Genomic DNA, 13,038 nt, shown 5'->3' on the forward strand with positions numbered 1-13,038 from the left:
CTGTAGATCCCCGCGATCCTCCCTGTCGAATTCCGGCAACCTGCGACCTATACCTGGCATTTGCACACGACCCTGAGTCACATGTTGTTAACTTGAGTCGACCCAACCCGAGACTTGTACCCTAATGACCACGCCGTCATGGTGGTTCTGATGCCGTGTCTCGTGCACCGAGGTGATACCCAAGCCAGGATATGTGGGCCCACGTTCAGTTCGAGGAAAACGCCGCGCATTTGCAATTATGAAAGAATCTCTACCTAAAATGTCACATCAATCAATCAATCAATCCCATCAAATGTCAAGTACAAGTCAAGTACTACATCACTCAACCCATCACTCAACACATTACTCGACCCATCACAACCCATACCTCTCTTACACAAGCTACCCCAAAAGTCAACAATTTCTTACACAACCCATCCCTATCTCCCATCCATCATTCCATCACCCATCTCTCTCTCTGCTTACAACCCTCTCTCTCTCATTTCTTAAACCCATTTCCAAGCAACCAAAAATATCCCACGTCCAAGCTTCCCAAGCTCTCATGGAGAAGCTTTAGTGTGGCCTACTTCCTGCCCTCTCATCTCCCATCTCAACCCTTCATTCCTTATCATCTTCCATTATGATCGAAGCCAAGGAGACTACCTTTCCAAGGAGCCAAGAAGAAGTGGATGGTGGGTGATCTTGGACCCACATTTTTGTGATTTAAAGGCCCACATATGGTGGGACCCACCTTGATGTATGCTTATATCCAAGAGGGCCCCATAGTGGCGGGGCCCCTCCGTCATCTCCGATCTCTCTCTCTCTTTCACTCCCTCTCTCTCTTTCTATGATCATGACCCACCTATGATGTGTGTATTTTACCCATGCCATCCAACTAGTGGGCCACCTTGATCCTGATTTGGGGCCTGCATGACCGGATGGTCACACAGGCCCGGATGAAAGGGAAAGATAAATATTAGTTTGATCCAAATCTAGTGGCCCACTTCATGGGACCACCATGATGTATGTGCATCATCTTGCTGGACGGTGGGTTGGACACTGGATATATATATATATATATATATATATATATATATATATATATGTATGTATGTATGTATGTATGTATATGGTATGTATATATTGTAATATTATATTATATTATAATATTATAATATGATATAATATTATATTATATATACATATATATATATATACATATGGGTGTTTGTTTGTACGTGTGGGCCCCATGTGGGACCCACCTGTTTTGGGGAAAGGGGACTGGCTGGTGTACATTTACAGCAGTTGTATAGCTGTTGTATTGACGTCACCCAGCAGCGTGGGCCCCACCTTGATATATGTTGTATATCCCCACCGTCCATGGGCTAGGACGGTGGGTCTGATCTTGATGTGTGTGATATATACACACCGTTCATTGTTTTCAATCCAAACCATCCATCTGCCAGGGACGTGAGTCCCAATGCTAATTCAAGTCAGTGAACTCCATGACCACCTCTGATGTATGTGTTCTATGCACATGGGACCCACCTTGCATCCTAGTCGTCCATCCATTTGAACGGTGGGTCCCCTCCATGATGTGGACGTGATATCCAAGCCGTCCAGATGGTGGGACCCACCTTGCATCCTAGCCGTCCATCCATTTGAATGATGGGTCCCCTCCATGATGTGGACGTGATATCCAAGCCGTCTAGATGGTGGGACCCATCTGCTGACTAACGTCAGCAATTTCTGTGGGTCCCACATGTGGATGTGTTCCATCCAAACCGTCCATCCATTGGCAAGCTCGTTTTAAGGATGGGGACTAAACTAAGGCAGATTCAATTTCTGGTGGGCCACCACGTGGACACCACCATGATGTATTATTTCATCCACACCATCCAGATTATGCTAGATGGTGCTGGACAATGTTTGGACGGTACTGTCTAATGTTTGGACGCACTGAGCAACGTTTGGGCAGTGCTAGTCATCATTAATGGGTCATGTGCCCCATAGATTGATAATGTACAGTGATACACATGTTACACCTACAACTATTGAAATGATTTTGGTGTGGTCCAAGCCCATTGAGGACCATTGGTGCGACTATGAGGCCCACACATGAGGTCCATGGTGATGCATTTACGACCCATTTAATGAGGCCTATTGCGATAGGTTGGAGGCCCATGGGCAAGGCCCATTGTGATGTATTTGAGGCCCATGGGCGCGGCCCATTGAGATGTATCTAAGGCCCATGGGTGCAGCCCATTATGGTGTATTCAAGGCCCATGGGTGAGGCTCATTGTGATGTATTTAAAGCCCATGGGCGTGGCCCATTGTGATATGTTTAAGGGCCTTATACGAAGCCCAATGCGATATATGAGAGGCCCATGAATGAGGCCCAATGTGATGTATGTGTGGTCGTTACGTTGTGTATGAATCCCTTATGTAGGCCACCCCTTGGGAGCAATGTTGGTTAGATGTCCACATTGATGGGCAATGATGGTTAGATGTCCTCATTGTGACCTTCCCTTAGGCCTTGTTAGGCCCATTCGCACCATTCTCTAAGTAGGTTAACCCAAATAAGTGGGCCCCATTCGCTATAGACAGATGGCTCCGTGCTATCAGATTGGATTTAACCACGGTTGAGGGCCGATCTTTATATTATGGTTCGATCGGCTGTTCATATATGGACCCCGCCTTACTTATAGGCCGATTATCAACGCCAATTATTGATGCTGATTATTGGTGCCGATTATCGAGGCCGATGCCGATTATCGATGTTGATTATTGGTGTCGATTATCGAGGTCGATGCCGATTATCAGTGCCGGTTATCGGTACCGATTATGAGTATATGATAACATAGCATCATGATACATGCTCATACGCACCATCTATATGCTTGATATGAAGAGTGATTGATCATAACACCTGCCAGTGGGCAGATTGTTATGGGATTCCTTGGTAAGGGGAGTTACCCACATGAGGGCGCGGTACGTGCATGTTTGTTGTATGACTGGATTGTGTGATTCATGCATCTCGCATTGTGTGACATGTATACTATATACCCTAGTGACATTAGGGTCGGGGCCTCCACAAGCATATCGTGGTTGGCAGGATTGGACATCGAAAATCTTGTTCTACATGGGGTGTTATAAATATCCCTGGGTGAAAGTCCCTAAACCCTTATGGTACCAGGAGGTTGCTCCAATGTCTATACCGAGTGGATGCATGAGTGTCGAGTGCCGATTACCAGAAGGTCGCGCTTTCCATTGTGTCGTGGTCAGTTGGAAGGGATGCGGCTTTACCCACCCAAGAGGAGGGGGCAAAGCTAGGCTGAGTTTGACCAGCTCGAGGAATGGGTCCGCTATCGACAAGCCGAGCCTGATATTGGCAGGCGAATAGTGAGGTCTTTTCCACTCACCTGTTGTGTGCGATGGGGTGGTAATCTGGTTTGGAGTGCAATAGACCCCGGTGATATTCCAGAGATGAGTTGTATTGGTATATAGACTCAGATGAGGACTGGTGTGCTTGAATTGCATCTCACATCGCATGGCCTTGGTATGGCTGACATCATTCATGCCTTACATCGCATGGCCTTGGTACGACCAATAGTATTCATGTATTCATCAGCATATTCTGCATTACTCTAATATTGCATAATTATATTACTACATTGCGCACACTTTCACCACCCTCTAAGCTTTCCATAAGCTTATGCACAACCGTTACATGCAGGTGACGTTGGATCGCAGCAGCGCTGAGGCTTGAGCACATGGCAGATCATCTTAGAGCTTTTATCTATCATTATTGTATTTCCCTTTATACACATTGTACCTATAAGTTTTTTTTATCATATTGGAAATGTGATGGAGTTTTTGGTTGTTGTTTGTGGGTTATGCCTTTGGTCATGCTTATTATGAATCAAACTGACGTTGAAAATCCTCCTTATAGGATCCCAGGATCGGAACCTCATAAATAGGTGTCAGGAGTCGAGAATGGGGTACTACAGAGGCCGTCAGCAAGGATTCGACGATTGGGAGTTTTCTGAGCCCAGTTTTTGAGTTTGGGGCGTGACAATCAGAACCTGACATATGAACACTGGGAGCCGAAAATGGGAGTACTACGGAGGCTATCAGCACCGGATTCGGCGATCAAGAATTTTGTGAGCTCGGTTTCTGAGTTTGGGGTATGACATTAGAACTAATAGATCTATAGATAAAGTCATCAACATATATCTGTACTATTAGAATGTGATCATTGTGTTTCTTTACAAACTGTGTCTTATTAACACTCCCCATTACAAAATTATAACTCGGTAAAAACTTAGTCAACTTTTTGTACCATGCCCTGGGAGCTTGTTTTAATCTGTAGAGTGACTTTTTCAAGTGATAAACATGATCAGTATGTTTAGTGTCTTCAAAACCCTTAGGCTGTTCTACATATACTTCCTCATGCAGATCACCGTTCAAAAAAGCACTCTTGACATCCATTTGATAGATTTTGAAATTTTTGTAACAAGCAATGGATATGAACAGTCTGATAGATTCAAGACAAGCTACTGGGGCAAAGGTTTCATCATAATTGATGCCTTCTATCTGAGTGTACCCTTGTACAACCAGTCTAGCATTGTTTTTTATAATATTACCTAATTCATTAGACTTATTTTTAAAGATCCACTTAGTTCCAATTATATGTTTATCATCAGGTTTAGGAACCAAATGCCATACATCGTTTCTTACAAATTGATTAAGTTCATTTTGCATAGCTACAATCCAGTTTTCATCAGTAAGTGCTTCTTTTACATTGGCCAGCTCAATCTAGGAAGTGAAGCACACATAGTTACAAATGTTTTCTAGTTGTCTACGAGTGTGCACACCAGTGAGAGGGTTCCTAAGTATTTGATCAGTTATATGGTCTTTAACTGACCATAGTTCAATGTCATTTTGACTAGATGAAGAGTCTGATTTATCAAATAAAGAGACTTCACATCTTCTGAACTAGAGACAAGTGTATTTAGGTTATCATCTATAACTACGTTAATGAATTCTTGAATTACACCGGTCCTCTTATTGAGAACACGATATGCTCGACTGTTTAGTGCATATCCTAGGAAAATACCCTTGTCACTTTTAGTGTCGAATTTTCTCAAAATTTTCTGGTCACATAGAATATAGCATTTGCTGCCAAAAACTCGAAAGTATTTGACTATTGGCTTCTTATTGAACCACAATTCATATGCAGTCTTATTATTTGATTTTCTAGTATATACATAGTTAATAATATAACAAGCAGTGTTCATAGCTTTAGCCCAAAGATTTTTAGGAAGTTTCATGCTATTTAACATAACATTAGCCATCTCTTGAAGCACACGATTTTTTCTTTCAACAACCCCATTCTATTGAGGTGTCTTAGGAGCAGAAAATTCATGCGATATCCAGTGATTGCTACAGAACTCCTCAAAACTGCTATTATCAAATTCGGATCCTTAATCACTACGTATTTTAGTAACATGTGATTCCTTCTCAGTTTGGATACGCTTGAGTATCCTTTTCACTTCATCGAGAGTTTCAGATTTCTCTCTCATGAAAACTACCTATGTAAACCTGGTAAAGTCATCCACTATTACCAGAATATATTTCTTACCATCTCAACTCTCCGTTCTAGTAGGTCCAACAAGATTCATGTGAATGAGTTCAAGGGGTTTAGATGTGGCACTGGAGCTCACTTTCTTGTGAGCACTCTTAGTTTGTTTTCTAATTTGACATTTGCCACAAATTTTATCCATTTTCTTTAACTTGGGTAGACCTCTTATTACTTCACCTTTGCTCAGTCTATAAAGATTATGGTAGTGTACATATCCCAGGCGTTTATGCCATAGATCGGTCTCATTGGTTTGGACCATGTAACATGATAACTTAGACAAGCTTGAATTACTGACTATATAGCAGTTCTCAAATGTTCTGCAACTAGTCAATATCACAAAACCATTATCATTAGAAGTCTCACACCCTTGATTGGTGAATTTGACGCTATGTTTATTATCACAAATTTGAGAAATGCTTAAGAGATTATGCTTGAGGCCCTCTACAAACAAAACATTCTCAAATGAAGGAATATTAAAGAGTTGAACCGTACCTTGGCCAACAATTATGTAATTACTACCATCACCGAAAGTGACTGAACCATCAGTCATATCTTTGAGATTGGTGAACAAATCTTTGTTACCTGTCATGTGTCTAGAGCAACCATTGTCTAGGTACTACTTTGATTGATTCGAAGCCTTGAAAGCAGTGTGGGCAACCAGACAAGCAACCTTAGGGACCCGTTTCATTACTGTTTTGGGTTTTGGAGCATTGTTGGTTTTTATACGCTTGTAGTTGTTATATATTCTAGCATTCGAGTTAGATTTTAGAAGCTCCTTGAGTAAATTTACAATTTTCTCAGCTAAGGGGGTTATGATTTTGATTTCTATAATTGATATGGTTGCTTTTATGTTTTATAGCCTGAAAAGTTTTAGGATTTTTAAAATTATTTTGATTTAGACTTTTCCCTTTTGAGTTAGAGGACTCCCCTTTAACAAACTTAGGAGGAGTAGTCTTACATTTAAGAAGCGTATTCTTATTGTAGCCCAAACCAGATCTATCACCACATTTCTTTGATCCGGTTAACAACTAGTTCTTCAACCTGCATGTTATCCGTATCACAAAGTTCCTGAATAGCAGTCACCTTAGAATTGAGCCTATCAGGCAATGAGTGCAGTATCTTTGCACAGACTCTACTTTCTGGGATGCTATCACCAAGTCCCCACATAGAGTTGACTATATCATTTAACTTAGTATAGAAGTCCATGAAAGTTTCACTTTCTTCCATTTATATTTCCTCAAACTTAATGGTGAGGATTTGAAGTTTAGATTTCTTGACTATAGTCGTACCCTCATGTGTCATTTACAAGATATCCTAGGCTTGCTTTACAGTATCACAAGATATAATTCTTTTGAATTCATCTGGTGATAGTGCGTAAGTGATTGCATTTAAAGCCTTTGCATTGGCACTGCTCTCATTTTTCTGAAGAGTGGTCCATGAATAACAAGGTGTAACTACAACAGACTTAGTTCCATTAGTGCTTAGAACTTCAAATGTGGGTGGGTTCCATTTTGTCACTGTGGCTTGCCACACGCTCTCATCTATGGACCTCAAAAATATCCTCATTCTAGCTTTCCAATAGGCATAATTGGAGCCATCAAAAGGTGAAGGCCTAGTAATCGAGAGGCTATCAAAATTTGACATCTTATAAGCTCAGATCGGTTAGTTCAGGAAATGAATCCAAATAATAAAAATGAGCTATTAGGCTCTGATACCACTTGAAAAGGCCGAGCTTAAAGTCCTAAGGAGGGGGGGGGGGGTGAATAGGACTATGCCAAAATAAAAAATAAATGCGAAATTACAAAGATAAATAAAGATAGATAGCACAATTATAAGCAACCTCAAATGCACAAGTATTGAGAGGTCGATACAAATTGAGTTCTAAGGACAACCTTACACCAAAAACCAAGGTTTATGATAGGACAACCTGATTTCTATAACGTTTGTAAGTATCAAAAACTCAAACTTAGAAGGAGGCAAAGGAAATAATCTAAATTATTACAACATTCAACACAAGTGCATAAAAGGAAATTACAACATTCAGCACCACACATACATCACCATAAACATCCACCAAATACCGAGAATTATAGTGGTTCATGTGTGTACACCAACTGTTTGAAAAATAGCCACACAACTACTCCACTACAAACATCCTCTCCCACGGGATATTGGCTTTCACTATCAAATAAGGTTTTCCAAGGTTCACCTTAAAACCTTCACAATTGTGTTTTTAGATGGGCTTACACAATTATAAAAACCCCACACTTTGAAATTTTCTAGCTTATCTCAAACAAAACTAAAAATGAGATTTTCTTGACTGAATCTCACAAACCACAAAAGATACACAAAATTAAATTGTACTTATCTGAAGATTCTCCTTCTGATGAAGCCCGGTAGAACCAATCCGATGTAGACGAAGATGTTCAATGTTTAGTCTCATAAATGAAAGGGTTCTAGGTCTAAATGATTTTTAAATTAAATCAACCTGGGCTAGCTTGATTTGATTTTGATCTCAAAGATGGTAAAATCATAATTCCTTTCTTTAATGAAATAGAGTTGAATGGAGATCATAAAATCAAATACAAAAAGCTATTTAAGAGAATCTAAAATGAACACAATATAGGCTAAGAAATGTAGGAACTTATCTCTCAGAGTGATGGCTTGATTATGCTTGGAATAAATGAAAAACTTTGAGATTCGTCCTCTATTTATAGGTGAAAATACCGTTCACTCGACTGGTCAAAGGACCAACCACATTTCAAAGTTTCTAGCGCAATAAGATAAGATCGTTACTCGACTGGTCGAGTGGGACTAAAAAACCTTACTGGACTTTGAGTCGAGTACTTCAGGACTGGTCACTCACTGTTCAGTGACTAGTCGAGCAGTCTCCACGACTGGTCGAGGGTCCAACAAAAAATTTTAAAAATTCACAACAAATCTTAGACTGGTCGAGAAACTTCTTGGACTGGTCGAGCCAGTGCTTGGACTAGTCGAACAAAGACTAGGACTAGTCGAGGAAATGACCTATAAACTTATGTAATAACCCAAATAAAATATGCAATGAATATGAACTAACTATGGTCAATCTAGGGTCATCGATACCTTGTTTGTGAGTTTGAACCATCAAAACATCGATCGTTTCGGTAACTTATTCACTTGAAATACATGAAGCTTGTGTTCCAAATCTTAAACTTGAGCTTAAGCTAGGGCTTGAGTTCTTAATTCTTTAAAATAGTAACAATGAGCTTTCAACTTGAACTTGAGCCTTCAACTTTTGTTCCTACACTTGAAGTTGTAATGCCTAAACTTCAATAACGTTCTTCAACTTGAATACATAGAAAAGTTTGGCGTGACGAAGATGACTCACAATGTATGAAGTTGATCTATCCATCTTATCAAAACATGATACAGATTCTAAGTAGTTTAGCATAACAAAATTCGACAACTCCGGGTGCTAGATTTATAAGATAGCATATATACATATATATATATATATATATATATATATATCCCCATCTAAGCAGGGTCCACTTAAATGATCCAATCTATCCATCGGATTGGCCAGCTCATGAGGGGCTTAATGAGCCCTAACTTGGGCAGATTTGGATGAATAGGAACATAATGGTGGGCCTTGGAAGGTTTTAACACCAGGAATTGTTTCCTGCGATGTGGCCCACCTAAGATTTGGATCTTCTTCATTTTTCTACCCATGGCCTAAAGTAATTTGGGGAAACAAATGGATAGTGTGGATTAAACAAATACATTATGGTGGGTTCCACGAGTGGGGACCCCACTCCCCACGGCCCAGCACGCAAGCGTCACCAACGCTAGGTGGTGGTTTCCCAGGCCCACCATTCCTCGTGATGTGGTCTATTTAAGATTTGGATCGGCCTAATTTCTGGGACTAACACCTAGTGTGACCTGAAAAATTGGATGGATGATGTTGATTAAACATAGACATCATGGTGGGTCCACTAGTGGGCCCCACTCTATGGACCTCCAAACCATGCAGTGTCGACTACTTCTGGTGCTAGGTAACAGTATCTGTGGATGTTGTTTGTAACTAGTGGTAACAACAGCTACTCTCTCCCTCTTTCTCCTCTATTAAAATGGTGGTGGGGCAAACCTGGAAAAAACCACTCCGTCTATCAAATTAATGTTGAGTATGAAATATTACATATTTTCCCCTATTATACGCTGGTTTTATAAACGTGAATGTGCTTAATTGATCTGATTATACCTGTTTTCACTTAGAAGGTGATTTTGAGAGATAAGGAGAAAAGGATACTTAAAGCATGGAATTAATGCTAAAAAAAATACTAAAAGAATGATTGGATCTTTGGAGGTCAAGATTCAAGAGTCCAAAATCTAAGGAAACCAAGTGAAGAAGGAAGAAAACTGAATAAATTGAAGTGTCAAAATTTGAAGTACAGAAATTGACAGTTCGATGCCATTGAAGACAGGTTCAATGACATCAAAGTAAGTGTTTGATGCCATCGAAGACACTCTTTGATCCCATCACAAAAATCAGAGAAAAATCGATTTTCTTGCTGGACATATTTGAGCACCCTTCGATGCCATCAAAGTAGTGTTCGATGTCATCGAAGCCAAGTTCGATCCCATTAAAGGAGGTTCGATGGCATCGTAAAAATAATCATATTCAGAAATTCATTGTCGGGCAGTTTTCCAATTTCAATCAGACTCTTCGATGGGAGCTCGATGCCATCGAAGCTGCGATAACTACGTAAATTGAAGTTGATGCGAATAAATCCTATTTAAAGGGATCTTTTAGGAGTTTTAAGTACAAATTAAAGTAAAAGGGGTAGAGCAGGGAGTTGTGGAGCTTCAAGGAGTCCTCTGTCCTTTTCAATCCTTCGGTTCTAGTTAGTGTTCATGTCTTTTCTGTTTGAGTTTTAGTTCAATCATATTTATGGTTGGCTAATCTCTTAATTAAGGCCAAGGGATAAAGCTTATAGTTAATTTTGATATTTAGTTTATTGGGTTCAATTACATTAATTTGAATGATGGTGTTAAATCGATTTGGTTTGAATTTACTTTAAGTATTTGAGTTGTTTATGTCTGGATTCATTGTGCACTCCGGGTACAATGAATGCTTTGATTTAACAATTATTTAGCCTGAATTAGAGAAGGATTCAATCTGTATAATTGATTGATCTAATGTCGCCTATGGGTGCTTTAGTTGCTTTTAATTCCCTACGATTGATGTCTGAATGCTTCATGAGAGAATCAACCAATCGAAATCATATTCTTATTAATGTTTATGAAGGGTTTAACCGAATTATCCTCTGATTGGATATGATAGGACTTCAATTATCGCAACTGAAATAGTAAATTGATGTTATAATTGCTATAAGTGGAATCTTGGATCCTTAGTCTTTTATCTTTATTGTTTTAAACTCTTTTTATTTCGTCGGATTAAAACCCAGTGCAACACATTAGACCTAGAGTAGTTATAGACTGTGTTCCTCACTCCCTATGGATTCGACATCAGTCTCACCGAGTTATTACTACTTCGCAACCCTACACTTGGGGTTTGTGAACAAGTTTTTGATATTGTTGCCTAGGAGTGGCGCTGAACATGATTAAGTTTAAGTGTTCTAGGTTTCATTTTTATTTTAGGTCAAAATTTTTTATTTTTTTGAATTTCTCTAACCTAAGATTTCTAGGATTTTCTAACTAACTTTATGAATTTTCTTTAAGATTTTGTTTTGTTTAGATCCTCTAACATTGCTAACATTGTTCACTTGACTTAGTTTTGTAGGATTATTAATTATAGTTCAAATTCTTTCCTATGGGTAACATCCTTCCTCTCCCCATCTAATTACTTTCATAATTGTTGTAGGACTTATGACTTAGGGGTAGAATTAGAGTTTTGTGTGTTCATGCCCAAGTAGGTAAGGGACCATACATTGAGACTTGTGAATGAGGTTTAGTTGACAAGCTCACAATCCATAGACGAATTAGAAAACATCTAAATACTCTTAAAATACCATTTGGAACTATGACTGAAACTTAACAATACTTTGATGAGAATCCGATGCGGAATACACCGCCAATTAGGATGAGCGTGATGAGAATGAGGTACACCAAGTTCCACCAATTTGAACCTTACGTGATTATTTGCAATCAGCGAGAACAAGTACTCCTTCCTGCATGATTTTCCCAACCAACATAGGAAACTTGGACTTTAAACCTGGGATGATCCAATTACTTTATAACTTCCATGGAATTGATTTAGGAAGTTTATATTTGCACAGGAAAGAATTTGATGAGATTGTCACAACCATACATTTTAACAATGTTCCTCCTGACATCATTAGACTAAAATTGTTTTCATTCTTTTTAAAGAAGGCCAAATCATGACTTTATTCATTAAGGTTAAGATCCATTGGCACATGGGCTAAGATGAATCAGGAGTTCTTTATAAAGTTCTTCCCAGATCATAAAACCAACACTCTCATAAGAGACATAATGAACTTCTCCCAAAAAAAAAAGATGAAACTTTTTTCGAGTGTTGGGAACGGTTCAAGGACCTACTTCTCGCTTGCCCACAACATGGCTATGGGATTTGGCGGATGATTAACTTTTTCTACAATGTATTGAATCCAAATATGCGCCAATTCGTAGAGATGATGTGCAATAGGGAATTTATGAGCAAGGAATTAGAAGATGCTTGGGATTACTTTATCATGCTAGCTGAAAATGCCCAATTGTGGGATATATCTAACCAAACTAGTAATCCCAGGATAATGCCAAGAGTGAGGGGAGTGCATGTGCTCAGAGAGGAGGAAGATGTTAGTAAACAGTTGGTGGCTCTCACAAGGAATATTGAAGCTTTGGAATCAATGAATTAAGCCATCTTATCCAAAATAGCCGTTAAAATCATATGCGGTATTTGCGAAAGCGATATACACCTATCAAAGGATTGTCCTACAATTCCCTCATTCAAAGAGGTGTTGCATGCCTAAGCAAATGTTACAAATTCATATCAATGCCCCTTCAGTGCACCAAAGTCTAACATGTACACTCCCGATTGGTGGAACCATTCAAACTTTAGTTAGAGGAACGAACCAACTGCGAATGTAACCAATAATTCCCAAGATACATCCAGTGTAACTCCATCTAGGAGAACTCTTGAGGATATATTAAATGCATTCATGTAAGGGAAACTGCAGGCCATAAATGAACTCAGAACTTCAGTTGCAAGAATTGAGACACAACTAAATGATAGGGAGAAAGGGACCTTTCTGGCCCAACCTAAACTTAACCCTAAGGGATAATTCGAGATAAGTGATCCCAACTCTTCAACTCTACATGTGGAGCATGCTAAATCCATCACCACTTTGAGAAGTGAAAACGATATTGACAAAGAGATTCCTAAGAAGGTTGAG

At 39.4% G+C, this 13,038-nt stretch overlaps 1 non-coding gene across 1 annotated transcript; it reads right to left on the minus strand.

Annotated features, from left to right (window-relative positions):
- Window positions 1–12,100: 12,100 nt before the first annotated feature.
- On the minus strand, window positions 12,101–12,209 carry LOC131226527 (small nucleolar RNA R71). The gene has a single exon (XR_009161903.1). It is a non-coding gene; the product is annotated as a small nucleolar RNA R71 (small nucleolar RNA).
- Window positions 12,210–13,038: the final 829 nt, after the last annotated feature.

Source organism: Magnolia sinica, chromosome 14 (assembly GCF_029962835.1).
Source record: "Magnolia sinica isolate HGM2019 chromosome 14, MsV1, whole genome shotgun sequence".
In the NCBI taxonomy this organism is placed as follows: domain Eukaryota; kingdom Viridiplantae; phylum Streptophyta; class Magnoliopsida; order Magnoliales; family Magnoliaceae; genus Magnolia; species Magnolia sinica.